We start from the raw sequence: 13027 nt of genomic DNA, 5'->3' as shown, positions 1-13027 counted from the left end.
TTTCAGAGAATCAGATTATTTTTCTCAGTTGTAGATAAAAGCTATAATAAATATCAGAAAACCTTTTTTTTTTATGTTGATGAGTCGCAGGGATCGAATGTTTTTTAATGAAGCCTTTTGTGCCTGTAAATATTTTCCAATCGATTCTGCAAAGTGAAATAATTGGAACTTGTTAGCTTTTCGTGTTATCAGAAAATTAAAGTCATGTGCTCTGAATTCTTGTATTTTTTTCTTTCAGAAGAAACTGAGTGATTGTCAGCGTTTTATAGTGAAGTTCGAACAATGCACGTCCCCTCTCTCATCCTCTAGCTCCTATCTTCACATGAGTACCATTCTGACCCTTCTATCAACTGTGATACTCAACTTTGACCAGAAGATGGGGCCACACTGCAACCCCTCACTCACAGCAACACGTTTTTTAGGACTGACACCCCATCACCATCTCATCTTCCCCTCCTCTCCAACCCTCCTCTTCCTCCTCTGCCACCCATTCCCTTATGTTACACTCACAAGTCTTTCTTTGTTTAAATCTGTCTCATTCAACAGAAAAGTGTGAGTGGGCGTGAAGTGTAGTCTCTTCTATGTGAGTTTGCTTAATGGCGATGAACTGATGTATATGTTTTGATGAACAGGGCATTGAGAGTCTAAATGGATTAGACAATAATCCTCTTCATTCCCCACAGGCCTCTCTCTACTGTTACTGTAGAAACAATGGGAGCTTTTTATCATACCTACTGTAGAAGCTTATCTGACAAGTGACGAGCGTGCTCACCCAATAGACAAGAAAACAGATTGCTGCGCCTTTCTCCTTTAACATTCATATTGTTGGATATGAATTTGTTTATGTCCTTATGCATTATAGATGTGAGATCAAAGTGAACATAAATAAAATCATCTATCTTGAATCAAAAAAGACAAAACAAAAAACAAAGCAAGTCAGGCAGCTTTGTTTTCTAGCAAGCCACAAATCTACTGAGGAAATTATATGGATTATATGGATCTATAAAAAAAACAATTATTAGTCTTTAAAAGTGTAACTTAATAGAAAAACAGAAAATCCAAAGTGAATATGAGTGGGGACTATTCAGTTAATATAATTAATATTATGCAATGGTGTCAGTAGCTATAACAACGACCCATCCCTCGCCGTTCTCTAGACACGTATAAACACAAGTGCGACCGATCCCTCAGCAAGTTAGAGAAAGTCCTTTTTCCTATGAAGCCTGTATTTTACTGGAAGTTATCCATTTGCAGTTAGTGATAATCAGATGTATATCACCCAGCTAAAGTTAACTTAAAGCTACTATGTGGTATTAGGCCACAGGTGGGGCTAAAGAGTAATGTTTTTACTATCAGTGGGTCCATGTTTTGTTTTAACGTGCAACTTGATGCATAGTCCTGCTGCCTGATGCTATTTTTGAGAGTAAAATATTAAAAAAACATAGTGAGAGATTACATTTTTTTGTGGATTTGCACAAATCTATTCAACACAGAGCAGTGTGTAATAAAAAGTGAAGGGGTCTGAATACTCTAGTCTATTTGGTATGGTATGTAGTATAATACTGTAATAGACCATATGCAAACCCAGAAAATCCAACGTTTTCCATAAAAGTGCTGCTGGTACAGTACAGAAGCACCAGCTACAGCCGAATGTGTTGTGACTAAGGATGAGACTCACTCTAGAGGCTTTGCAGGACATACAGTATCTCTATGTGACTGGCTGATATTCCAGAAGCAACATTTGTTTTCTTCCAAATGAAATGTGCACTGTAGATTTGATGGAATAACCTCCTCGGCTGTGACAGGTGTGTGTGTGAGGCAGGTGTGGGAGGAAACTGGAAGAAACTGGAGTGAACTGGAGCATCGAGAATCGATTCACTGGCTCTCTCTATTATCTCTGGTTCCTTTCCAGGAAGACATGAACCAGATCAGACGACGGGGGAAATCACTGTGTGTGTGTGTGTGTGTGTGTGTGTGTGTGTGTGTGTGTGTGTGTGTGTGTGTGTGTGTGTGTGTGTGTGTGTGTGTGTGTGTGTGTGTGTGTGTGTGTGTGTGTGCTGATATAGACTGCATGTGTGAATCACTCTGTTCCAGTACTTCTGTTGCAGGAAGGAATTATTTGAGTTTTATGTCTTCAGGGTGAGGGCATCTGGCCTGTGTCACCCCCCCCCCCCCCCCCCCCCCCCCCCCATGGGGTTATTTTAGGGTCAGAACTTGGGTCACTTGAGTTAATTAGTACATATTAAGCTAATTAAGCGATGGATTCAGATGATTTGTTGAGCTAAATGTCAAGAGGACAAGAAGTGAGAGTCCTCACAAGTACGTTTGTACATGCCCATGTGCACAAACTGTATGCACTCCAGTTGTGTGCATGCATGTGATTGTGATGTGTGGGTGTGATGCACTTGGGTCTATTTATGGCGGCTGCTTTTAAGTGGCTTGAAGAGTATAAATACAGATTTAATGCTTCCCTTTAAATTCACGGTGCGAGTGTGAACTGTAGTAGGGGGCTGTCGAGGATGTCTCCATTCATGCATCTATTTTGCATCCTCCTCGTTAGCATAGCGTAACATTTTTCTTTAATGCTGGCAAGGAAATGCAATTAAGGTTTTGCAAAAGACCCACAGTGCTAGTTGCTGCACCTCAGTATAAGTCAGTCGTAGGAGAAACTCTGTGGGCCCAACTGGGAAGAGGGTTTTCATGTAGAAAGTGAAGATGAGTGACTTTTTGTTTGGCCCATGTCCCATCCACTAACATGGAGGAGATTATGATATATACCGCAGCTAGCCACCAGGGGGCAACCGAGATGATTCGGCTCCACTTTGGTGGAGCTGTAGTGTCGTCCACATTCATATCCAGTCCATGCAGGCGACTCGAGCATGGGAACATTTGAGAAGTGCTGCAGGAGAAGATATAACATGATGGTCGACCACATGACCACGGCACAGCCCGTGGTCTGAACTTGACCTTTTAGCGGTTTCCTCGATTACAACACCTCGCCGTTAGTATTACAGCCTTTAATATTTAACAGTCCGAACATATCTGCACCAGCTGTAACTGGAGACTGAGCGTGGAGGTGTGTGTGTGTGTGTGTGTGTGTGGGTGTGGGTTGGCGCTGCTGGTCTGTGTGCCACATCAGATACCCTTACTGACAGAATATGAGGGTGCATGGGAGTGTGTGTCGGTGTGTTTGTGTGTAAGTGTGTGTGTGTGTGTGCACAACACAACGCTGCCTCTCACACTTTATCTGTATTTAGCATCAGTTAGCATCAGGTATACCAATTAGTCACTGAGGAGGTTGGCCAAGCAATTAGATGGGACAATCATAGAAATGGCAACACAGAACTAAGCAGGGAATCTGATCATGTATTTCTTTAATTACTTTCCTTTGAGTGGATGAAATACAAGAAGTTCTGTTTGTTTCCAGTCAGATTCACTTTGGTCACACTTCAACACTTCTCAGGTGTACGTCCCAAGGCCCCATGTCAATCCGACTAAAGAAACGCCATTATATGTACATGTAGTATAGATGTAGTGTAGTATATGTACTATATATATCTACATATATATATATACAGCCAATTCCAAACAGGCAGGATTAGAACGAACACTGTACTAGTTTCTTCGAATTGGCCATAGCTGTGAAGAGGGAGCAGCCTTGTCTTGTGGGGCACTTATGACGGATGAGAGCTAAAGATCATGTCATGGAGAAAAACGATTTTACCCTCGGCAGATTACATCAGCCCTCTTTGGATTTCTGGCTCTATTTTGGGTGAATTCAGCAACTATCTTGCCAACTTTGGTCGGCCGGCCTCTTCTCCTCAGCATCAGCAGCCAAGGCCTGTGGGTACTGCAGTATTTAGAGCTGTCCTGCAATTCAAAAGCATGATTTCTCACTTACAACAATTATAACATTAGAACTGGGAGAGATACAAGATGGTTACATCTACCAGGAGTAAAATTAAGGACATTGTTAAAGGAGCTTTGCCTGGCTAGCTACAAGCTACGGAGTTGTTCAAACCCCACTTTGCTAGTTTGATGCATGAACCATGTGACGTGGGTGCACTCAGCATTCCTTTGTTTGTTACAGAACATCCTTTTATTTGCTTAGTTGTGAAAAAAGTCCATTTCCACCAAGATTCCTAACAGTGAACATTGTTTAAACACAGTTTTGTGCTGCAGCGGTCAAAACCGTTGTCCGTACCGGGGTCATAACACCCAATGACAACACACAGGCTGCGTTCGGAAAAGTCCAAATAACCTCCTTTCCTAACCACTAATCCTTGACGTCACAGCGTCAAGGAGAGATGAGAAGGAGAAGCTGTAAGAAGTTAGGAAAGGAGTGCAGAGAAAATCTGACTCCACTTACACTTTTTTGTAAAAGAGACAAACAGAGTACAGTACATTTTGTGAGTACAGAGTACAGCACAAAATGTACTGTACTCTGTTTGTTTTCAGTTTATACAGAGTAAACATTGAATCATCACTTGCTCACAGGAAATAACAACAAAACGGGTTTAATGGAAAATGAAAATAAAACAAACATGACTGAAATGTTGGAATAATATAATAATTTGAGGAATTTACGAGAAAACCTTATATAAGTGGAGAATTTTTTTTTTATTTAGTCCAATCCAGTCAGGGGATTGAAACTTTACTTCTGATGACGAAGTTGTGACAGAGAAGAAATCAGACCAGATCATGTGAGGACTCAGCTCTGGATCGTGTCAGGAGGATAAAACAGCTGTTCTGCTTTGTTTGTTATATTTACGTGGGTGTGCTGCAAAGAATTGTGGGTCTGCATTTTTTCTTTTCCTTTCATAGAGGATGGTCCAATGTTTCCTATGCTAAAGGAGATTAGATAGGAAGCATTGAAGGTCCTTTCATAATCCTTCAGAGAATTCAAACAGCGCTTATTGTGGCGCCCGCTGAAATATTGTCGGGTCATTTCACCCAGTCAGGGCGGTTCCTTGAGCAAAATGGACTATTCGATCGCGCTCACAGTCACCTACCCTGATACCTGCGCTGCATGCACCACAGCGCCACCCAGTGATCGCACCACAGAATTGCAGTTTCACCTCAACACCCGTATTTGACTCCTACAGATATCGTTCATAGAAAAATATGAAATGGGAAATCAGGAAAACCTTTTATAGTCATCCAACGTCCTGACAAAAAAGACATGGGCTAATTTCCCCTATATGTGCATTCTCCATTGTCCTGATGAGGCTGTTGAACACGCTGCACTTCAACCTGCCTCTTCAAAGGACCCATGTGACTTGTCATTAACTAACCCTAACCCTTTCTTGGACGGAACATCACATTGTGTAACTTTCATTTGCACTGAGGTGTCTCCTCCCTGGTGTTAAGCTCCATAAAGCGGACCCATCAGATCCCCCAGGTTTTACCTCAACAGAAGGCGCAGTAATTAGAGGGCCCAATAATCTCTGCCTGTCTCTGTGTGGCTGTAATTCCCCCGGCCAAACACCCAATCAGCCGGCCAGCCTGTTACCCACGAGCCCGGTGTGCGGTGCATTAAGCGAGGCTACACAATAAGCTGAGCCGTGGAGTTTTCGGCTCCCCCGAGCCGGCCAGTTGGAGAGGAGTATTATCCCAGCAGAGCTAAGCTTCCACTGAGCTGAGGATTGCACAACTGAGTCAGAGTGTTGTCGTGCTTCCCCTCACCTGCTGCTGACAGCAGGGCAGCGTGGCTGACTGACTGACGGGAAACCCGGAGGAAACAGGTCCTGTCTCTCAGAGTTGAGGTGAAATGGCTCTCCGCAGATCCCCCCCCTCTACATGTGCAGGTGAGTGCCACAGCAACCCATAGGAAACCCTCCTCTCTCCCTCCTTTTGTGTGGCCTGTCCTGCCTGTCCCTCCTGTATCCTCACCCAACAAAAAGGACACACTAGACTGGACCACCGTAGAGTAACCCGCCTATTGTTCCCTCCCCTGTTCCCCTAGTGTGCGTGAGTGTGTGTCAGCAGACTGTGTGTGGGGCAGCCGTCACCAGGCAGCCCTTTACAGCATGCAGGGTATACTGTTGCATGTGAGGCTGCTGAAGTTTAACTCGGATGATTCATTCAGACCCCTCTATGCTATTATAGTCACGTTGTTCTCCCTCTTGTCTCGTGGAGGAACTGTCTTTGCCTCATCGCAACAGGAGTAATCCGTTTTTAAAGATGAATTTATCTCAGACATGTGCTCCCTCGCAGTGTAAGCCGGGGGCGGGGCACTAATCCGGGTTAGTTTACAGGCCTGACTGCTGCTCTGCTTTACTGTAAGTGAGTTGAGGAAGGCGTGAGAGATGAAATGAAATGATCCCCGTGGCTAAGTGGGGCAGCAGGACACTGCTAAGCTAACATACTCATAATAAACCCTGAGAGATGTCGGCTGAACGAAGCATCATCCGGTTAGAAACCACCTGCAGCTGAGAAGCTGAGCTCAGAGGATGGGATGTTGTGATGGGAGCGTTTTACTGGGCAAACAGGTACAAACAGGCCTTGTTGACTGGAGCAGATTAATAATGAGGTGTTTCTGGAATGCAAAGGAGTCACTATTGTGCCCCCTGGAGGTTTCATGTTCCAAAGTCAGTATAAAACTGTAGCTTTGATGATCAGAGATGACCGATAGATAACCAATGACGTTCAAGCCTCTACGTAGTTTGTTTTCTCAAAATGTCTAAAGTTCCATCAGAGCTGTAGGACATACTTGTTGGAAGACAAGACAAGAAAAACAACCTAAATTAACTTATGCTTTAAAAAAAAAAAAAAAAAGCTATATTTCCTCATTAATGTACTACATCTAATTTTGCTCTGTAAAAACCTCCAAAATGTCTGAATATGAAAACGATAGAGTTTCTCCTCGTTCACTGAAAAGTCCATTGAACCAGAGGCTTCACGTTCCCACATCACAAACACACTTTTGGTGTTTTAACCCAAACCATTTTCTACCCTGACCAGAATCAAGTTTGGTTTTCGTACCTAAACTCAATATGTTCAACCCAAACGACATAGGAAGGGTTGGCATATGCTCTGCTCACAATTCAACGTTTAAAGATGTGGACCCAAATTTAGGACTACAAATGAGGAGAGTTGAATTCACAGTGTTTAATCAGATTTATGAGTTGGGTGAACAGGTGTGCAGTCAGAACAGCAAAAGCCGAGGTCAGTAAACGTAGCATGGCAGAAATACACTCTCACTGCTGGTACGCTCAGACAATACAGAGGAGACGAACTGGCACTGAACAGAATGAAAACACACAGACTGAATACACAGAGTTAAGTAGACACGGGTGAGGCAGACAAAGACGGGAGGGGGAGTGCTCAGAGACAAGAAACGCAGGTAAATACAAATGACAACAGGAAGTAATAAAGTCAAAGTACAAATAACTGATGTGTCCGAAATCACCCACTCGTTGACGACCCCCTACTCACTATATACTATATAGTATATAAGGACCATTATATCAACAGCTATATTGTGAGCTCATCGCCGAAAGAAAAAAAAACTTTGGGACACATCTCGGGTCATCCTCTCATTTTCTCAATAATTTGCCAGTGGAAAATCCCACAATCAATTTGAAATGGTTATTTTAAACTTAAGTATGAACACTTTTAGGGTATAAAGTACGTGAAATGGCCATGTTAAAATGCTGAAATTAAGTTTTTACATAATTTACCACCACAACTCACAGATTTGTCTCGTGTCGGTCATGGAAATATAAACTACATCATTGGAAATATTAGGTACGTAGGCTAAAACAGATCGTTCTTTGAAAATGCCGGCAGATATAAAACTCTCTCTTGATTTTTTTGATAAGAATAAGGAGTAGAATCCCCAGAAAGAGAGAGCTGAGATATGCTACCATGTCTCCTCTCGTCCTGCCGTCATTTTTCTTGTGCAGGGCATCATGGTATATACTTCTCCGGTAGTGAACGTCAGTTGTACACTACTTTTCATTATGCCCTGTGGGATACAGGGTCCACAGATAAATCAAAAAGTCCACAAGGGCAGAATCCTGACAATATTCTGCTCAGATTCATGAGACCTTGTTGCGTATGTACGTGCCTCAAAATAAGATGTTCGATTAAAGATGGAGAAACGGTTCTTTTTAGTAGATCAATGTGAAGAACTTATTTTGTCCAAATCTTTTGGCTAATTTCAACACACTGACGTGCATCTTGAAAGCTTTTGAAGACACTTAATCGAGCTCTCACTTTGAAAGTGCTGAAAACCTTTATTGCCGTCCTACATTAGTTTTTTTTTATTTCTCATCAACGTGGTTAATAACATGAAACCGAATGAGAGTGGGTTAAAAATGTATTCAGCTGCGCCCTGGCAGCGGCTTCCATACAATCAGTGAGCCGGAGCTGAGACAACGTGTGATAAAAGCATCAGCTCAAAGTCTTTGTGCTGTGATGCTGCACATTAGCTGTTCCCTGAACGATGCCCTTTGTCTCTGCTGTTAGAAATTAGTGTCCTGAAGAACGAGCTGGGAGAAATTTCTTCTGACATAAAGCAGAAATTTGAAGAACCTAGGGAACCCCTCCATTTGTACTGGATGAGACTTTTTCACTTGGATAAAACACATTTGACAAATGTATTTTATACGATATTTTCAAATGGAGACGTTCAACAGAAGCCTGTTTTGTTTTCTTGCGGTGCTCTGCTTTATATATACACAAGAGGGATTTTCTCATTCATTCCCACTCCTACTAAATTCACACTGGCGACCTTCCAGTTACAGGCCTGCCTCTCTCACCTCCAGGCTACTGTGCTGCTGTCAAGTCCACTGTACGGCACAGAAACACAACTGTTGCCATGAAACGTCTTTTCTCTTAGCTTGAAAATTCTGGAAAAGGAACATAATCAGAACACCCCCCCACAAACACACACACACACACACACACACACACACACACACACACACACACACACACACACACACACACACTTGACCTGGATGACAGATCTCACGTTATATATAATGTTTAAGTGTTCTACATCTTTGCGTGTGCGGATGAGAGGGAGCGAAACATGTAGCTTGTCTATGGTAGTGAAATGAGAGCACAGCACGTGGCCTGGTGCGTTACTATGGCTACAGCTGTCTGTATCCCTAAAATAACCATGCACACACTCACACACACACACACACACACACACACACACACACACACACACACACACACACACACTGTAACCTTATTACAAAAAATGGCAATCTGTTGCGGCTTGTGGCACCACGGCAGTCAGACTGGTAAAGATGGAGGGATGTCTGCGAAGTCGAAGTGTTTGTCCAAATCCCAGCTCGCTGAGCAACAAGTCGTCCTCCTGCTGGCGTCTTTGTCTCGCCCGCACGTGCACACTCTTGTGTCCTTGCGTTTCCATGGCGTTCCTTGCGTTCCGAGGCTGACTGTTGAGGGCGCGTCTCGATGTGGGCTTGTCCTCTGTAACGAGCTTTCAGACAGTTTGAGTGACGCTCGTACCAATTTGCACAGTTTGAGACAAAGCCTGCTTTGCATATTTCGTGCCTCCTAGTAACTGAAAATGTTGCTCTTTGAAACTCAGAAATTGTGAGGCTGCACTGTAACCATACAGCCCCAGTTTTGGGTTAGAGCGGATGGGAATATGACACATGAAATCCCCACCCTGACTCGGTAAATGCACGTGGGAAACGTGGATGAGTAATGCTCTTCACTTTCTTAATGACAGACGATGTGCATCTGAGCAAGGTATTGAACCCCCGGGTATTACACTACAACTGGAAATACAAGTCTGTGATGATACTGTGCTGCTTCGAAGTGCAAATGTATGGAGATGAAAAATTCTGCTGCTGTGAAGGTGTAAAAATTGACAAACATGACGATGCATAATATGATGAGTGCAGAAGATGTGAGATATCTGTCGCTGCGCCACAGAGGATTTTATATATTTTGTTTACGTGAGAAGCATTTTCCTTCACTTGTGAAGCTCTTTGCACCTCTTTCAGTCACTGGTGGTTCATTGTGTGTGTGTGTGTGTGTGTGTGTGTGTGTGTGTGTGTGTGTGTGTGTGTGTGTGTGTGTGTGTGGGGGACATTTCTTTTATTTTTTGTAATTGTGTGATTCATTTTTTAGACCAGTTTGATGTGCATGAAACAAGTTCTGGAACATTAAGTGTGGCTCTGCAGCTTCAGTCGAGGAAAAGGTCGTCAGATCCATCACAACAACAAAATTCACCCTCTGCTCTTAATATGTCAATAATGTCATCTGTCATATGTTTTATTGTTTTTTTAGTTCAATGCCTTTATTGTAATTGCACAGTGCACAATGAAATCAAGTGTCTCAGTGGTACAGATAACAACATAGTAGACACAGTCTAATAAATACATGTAAAATAAATAGAATAAGACATATTAAAATAGATGAGTATATGTCATCAGTTATATTGCACATAGTAGCCCTTGTTATGTTCTGTTTATATGATCACTTTTAAATTCATACAGTGTCTTTGAATATCCAGCAAAGCTCATTATGAATAATGTTTCATTGAAAATCTTTTAAGTGAAAATATCAAGTAAATAGTTACATATGCAAAAGTGTGAGTATTATTATTTAAAATATAAAGAAAAACTGCTCCTTTCAGTCTTTAACAATAGAGACTGTATACTCTATTCTATTCTATCTTTACTGAAGTATTTGTGTGTAAGGATTTTACTGTTGTGGACAAGGTGGAGCCATGTATTGTACTGCTGGTGTAACACTGCATCATATTTTACTAAGTTGTTCATTTGTTGTTGTTTATTAATGTAACATCTTTATTTTTAAGGTAGATTATAATTACAGTCAACAAATAAATGTAGTAACTAAGCAAATATACTTGTTGTTTACTATGTTACTTATCATTTGATTCCACCACTGGTTGACTTTGCCTGGATGAGTAAAAGAAAGCTGCACAGGACAAAATGTGAAAATACACTTTGAGTCAATACGAGTGAATCATCCAAGAAGCTGTGGATTCAGATTTGTGTTTGGCCCCTGGTGGGAAGTATTTTCCCAGAGTAAAGTGAAGTCAGAGTAAACAGTGGCTGGACCTCTGTAGCGCCTCCAGCTCCGAGAAACAGAGCTTTAGTGAAACTCTCATCACAGGGCGTCATCGCTTAATTTTCAAACTAAATGTCTTTCAGAGTCATGGACCAACGGTGCCGCCCGAGTTTCCACGGCGCTCAGCGAGTCCTCCTCCATCCACAGCGACGCCCTGTACCACCTGACCCGGGACATGTCCTTCAGCATCCTGCGACCTCAGCCTGAAAAAGCAGAAGTCTGGGCTGAGGAGTCACAAAGTCTGCTGACTAAAGAAGAAAGGAGCGAAAGGGTGGGTTTAATAAAAAAAACAAAATAAAAAGTTAAGACTTACATTGTTTTAAAAAAAAAGAGCAACTTGTTATACTAAGCTAACCATCTAATATTTCCTGTGTGTGTGATGTGTTTCACTGCGTTGCATCACTTTGCAAGTTAGCATGAAAAGAACATCTCATTAATATACTGTAATTTCAGAGAATAAGATACTTTACTCTAGTCCTCTTTCAAAATAAAAGTTGGAACACATGTACAGGGATGAATTGAATGGACTTCACACTGACATGAAGTGAAACGTATCAATTCAGGGTTAATCTTTGTAGAGAGAAATGACTTCAGTTCAGGATTAAGGATGATTAGAAATAGGTTAATGGCAAAGCTGGGGGTTAAAGCCTGGGGTGAGTGTGTGTCTGTTTGTGTATGTATATATATATATTTATATATATTTATATTGAGCCCTGGAAGACCCAAGGAATCGACCCCTTTGCCCACAACACCCTACCCCTCACCCCCTAACCCATGAAGTCTAACCCACCTCACGGACCCTGTACCCACGGTATCTACATCGATGCTACTTTAACCGGTGGCGTCTAGCGATGTCTGCGTTGGATTTATTTGATGGAAAGACCATGAATGTCTTCGAAGGCGATCTCTGTTTATTCTGATAAACCAAGCGAATGAAAACTAACCCTTCGGTCAGTTTTTACATATGTGGACGTCACAAAGTAAACATCAGAAGTATAGTGTTAGCATATGATACCATAACTTTCAAAGAAATGTGTAAACCCAATAAAAGATAACATAGAAGAAGGGGGAGTAGAGGTGATACAGGACATTACCAAATGTTCCACATTGACAATACAGGGCTCAGGTATTACCTATGTAAAAAGATTGTATGCTTTATAAGAATAAAATAAAATTAGATAAATTACATGCCATAGCAACTGCACGTTGCTTCTTTAAACGGGTCAAACTAAGTTTTCAAACACTGGGGTGGCAGACAGAGACATAACATGTGTTGGGACAAAAGCAAGTGCTCCATTATGATTTATAGATAGTGTCTGTGATTATGATGTAGCCAGTGAGAAGGAAGAAAACCCCTGTCTCTCTCCGAGCTACATCAGTGCGCTATTTAATCAAAGAGGCTGCGTCCTCTCGCTCCACACTGCAAAAAATATCCTGTCGTTTACACGGACATTATAAACTTCTTTTTACAAGGTTTTTCCAATGAGCAAAACACACAAATCTTGAATTAAAGATACAAGTGTTCTTTAATTCCATGGGTTACAAATCCAAAAATCGTGGTACCTTAGAAGACAGCAATAGAAACAAATATCCAAATACACATATTTACATACAGATTTGATGAAATATATAAGTGAGAAATGCATATTAAAGAATGGACTTATTATACTAATGATAGTTATAATAAACAAGCTCTACCTCCAGAGTAATGCAGCAGCCTAGCATTTCCTGTTTTAACTTTTAACTTCCTGTTACATCACAATTCAAATATGTTGCTCATAGTCAAAACAAATGTACATTTCTGGTGACTTATTTGTATTCCCTTTAAATAGATTATAAGGCGCTGAAAACCTGCAGGAGCCAGAACAATGAGCGTGATCAATTTCAGTCCAAACGAATAAAATGTATTCCAGCAACAAATTAATTCATGTTTAAATATTTT

This window comes from Hippoglossus hippoglossus, chromosome 23 (assembly GCF_009819705.1).
Source record: "Hippoglossus hippoglossus isolate fHipHip1 chromosome 23, fHipHip1.pri, whole genome shotgun sequence".
Classification (NCBI taxonomy): Eukaryota; Metazoa; Chordata; class Actinopteri; order Pleuronectiformes; family Pleuronectidae; genus Hippoglossus; species Hippoglossus hippoglossus.
The sequence above is the reverse complement of the archived record's forward strand: the minus strand, read 5'-3'. Positions refer to the sequence as shown.